Source organism: Humulus lupulus, chromosome 1 (genome assembly GCF_963169125.1).
Source record: "Humulus lupulus chromosome 1, drHumLupu1.1, whole genome shotgun sequence".
NCBI classification, from domain to species: Eukaryota; Viridiplantae; Streptophyta; class Magnoliopsida; order Rosales; family Cannabaceae; genus Humulus; species Humulus lupulus.
In genome coordinates, this window is record NC_084793.1 from 220,281,660 (window position 1) to 220,284,988 (window position 3,329).

The following is a 3,329-nucleotide window of genomic DNA, read 5'->3' on the forward strand; positions in this document are numbered from 1 at the left end:
CTAAGAGGAGAAATGTTGAGTTTTCAGTAGGCGATCAAGTCTTCCTCAAAGTATCTCCAATGTAGGAGTAACGACCCAACTATTCTAAGACCTTGGAACATTAGAACTACTAAACATAGCTATTAGTTTGAAGAACATATACATAAGAAATAATAATAACTTTATTAAAACTTTAAAATAATATTTTGAAAATTACAAAATAAAAATAGAATTTTGGTATGGGTACCCATTATTTAAAACATAATTTTAAACTAAATAAAATTGTTTACAAAACTAAATGTGGAAAATACATAGAAACATAATTTAAAAAAAAAAACTAAAAATAACGTCATCCTCGATCGACATGCAGTCTACTCAGTCCGTTTATCCTCAACACACATGCCAACCTTCCAAGAATCCTTCTGCCTCCATATTTAGTTTCCTGCATCACACTAAAAATAAAATAAAGGAATGAGCCTAATGCCTAGCAAGGAAAATCTAACAACATACAACATAAATCATAAACATGAGGCTATATCATAATCATATACTATAAAACATATAAAAACAACATCTATTACAATGGCCATCATACATCTTGGGGCTTGCTAGCTAGGTAATCATATGGCCATAAATCTACAGATCTAGTTATCTAAACAAGTCATATAAATTTATGGGGCTTGTTATCTAGACAAATCATATGCCCAAGGAATATACTATTGGGACTTGTTATCTAAACATGTTATTTGTTATCTAAACAAATTATATGCTTGTTATCTAAACAAAACATACACCCAAGAACTAAAATATATCATACATATACGTATCATAGCATAAACATATCATAACATAAACATAAACATAACATATAAGCACATAAAATCTATCCTATTTTCCTTACCAAAACCGGGATATTTGAGAACAAATGTGGGACTTGGAACACTCCTAAAACCAACAATAAGGATGGTGAGTATTTCTAAAGAGAAAAGAATAAATGTGGAAACTAAACCTTCAAAAGAAACTTACCAATAAAGATCTTTAAGTTTCAAGAACCTAATAAAAAACCAATATCAACAGTTAGGATCTGAATAAAAGGAACTAATAAAAACTAAAGAGTTTTAAAGAATTGGACTTAAAGAATAGGAATACCTTAGTTGACCTTATCGATTGGTCTAACTTCAATACCGAAATACACTAAACCTCACTTCCCAAGTATTTTATAAAGCTTAAGAATAACAATGATTTTTCCCAATTCAAGTGTTTATCACATTATGGTAGTACTAGCACCTTGGAGTCTCTAATCTCAGCTTGAAGAATGAGAGGAAGGGCTGGTACTAGGTCCTATTTATAGAGGTAAGGTGTGAAACTAACCCCATTTTTATTTGAATAAAAATAATGATTTTGAAATGAAAAAGAATTGAATTTTTGTCAATCAGAGCCTGAAGACTCGGTCAAAAACGTTCAGAGGTAGGTCTAAGTAGTCAAGGCTTGATTTCTAAAATTAAAAAATATATATATAACTTAGGGCGATATATCGCCCCTATGTGGCGATATATCAGCTTTGCCCTAATTTCGAGCCTCCGTTCATACGATCGTTCAACATCAATGTGTTTTCCGTATTCTTCGTCAGGCGATATATCGGCTCCAAGCTGCGATATATTGGCATACGTGAATATTTTAAACACGTAATTGCCTTGCTTTGACTGAGTCAAAATACGACCCTAACAGTTTCTGGTAGGCACTAAAGCTGTCATTTCTTTATTTCATCATTAAAATACTTAATTCCTTAATAATCATGCTTATGACAAGTGTCGTGTTCTTATTGGCTATATCTAAACCATATGTTATAATAAATATCATATTTATGGCTAGAAATATTAATCAAACCTTATGTTATAATAAATATTCATAAACTATAGGTTAAACTTATAAAATCCATAATTGTTGCTATGAGTTTCCAACTAAGTCCCGGTTTGAACCAAAATCCACGGTAACTAACATACTATAACTTCTACTAGCTATTGCTACTACTACTACCATCTAACTAGCTAAGTAAATATTCTGGGACTCTACAATTCTCCCCTACTTAAAAGAATTTCGTCCCCAAAATTTACTCATTAAACAATTCCCTGATACCAAACTAACATGTCTTCCTCCAACTCCCACATTGCCTCCCTTTCAGAACTATTACTCCATAGGACCTTGACTATCGGAAAAATCTTAGACCGTAATTCTTTCATCCTTCTATCTAGGATGCTAACCGGTCGTTCCTCGTAACTCAAGTCTTCCTGGAGTGCTATCGTATCATACTTGAGGACGTGAGATGGGTCTGACACATATCTACGCAGCATCGAGATGTGAAATACATTATGACTATCTGCTAAAGCTGGCGGTAGGGCTAATCTATATGCAATTGTTCCCACCTTGGTCAATATCTCAAAAAGGACCTATAAACTGGGGACTATGCTTTCCTTTCTTCCCAAACTGCTTCACACCTTTCATAGGAGATATCTCTAAGAAGACTTGATCTCTGACTTTGAATTCCACATCACACCGCTTAGTATCTGCATAACTATTATGATGACTCTAAGCAGCGAGCATATGCTTTCTAATTAGCGCTACTGCATCCTGAGCTTCTCTAACAGCTTCAGGTCCAAGAAGTTTCCTTTCTCCTACTTCGTCCCAATGTAACGACGATCGACATATCCTTCCATAAAGCAACCCATAAGGTGCCATCCCGATCGTTGACTGGTAGCTATTTTTGTAGGAGAATTCTATCAGTGGCACATACTTATTCCATGATCCTTCGAAATCAAGTACACAAGCGCACAACATATCTTCTAATATCTGTATGGTATGCTCGGACTGACCGTCGGTTTGTGGATGAAATGTCATACTAAGACTTAACTTGGTACCCATGGCTTGCTGCAAGCTTCCCCAAAATCTCGATGTAAACACCGATCCTCTATTGGACACTATTGTCTTAGGGATTCCATGCAGTCTTACTATTTCTTGAACATAAATGTCTGCGTATTGCTCTGCTGTATATGATGTCTTGACAGGCAGAAAATGAGCTGACTTGGTTAGTCTATCTATTACTACCCAAGCTAAATCATGCTGCTTACTTGTTCGTGGTAGTCCTGTCATGAAATCCATAGCTATATCGTCCCATTTCCATTATGGAATGCTAAGCAGTTGCAATAAGCCTGCAGGCCGCTGATGTTCCGCTTTCACTTGCTGGCATACTAAGTATTTAGACACATACTCTGCTATATCTTTCTTCATTACTAGCCACGAATATAACGCCTTAAGGTTGTGAGTCGTCTTAGTCGACCGTGGGTGAACTGAGT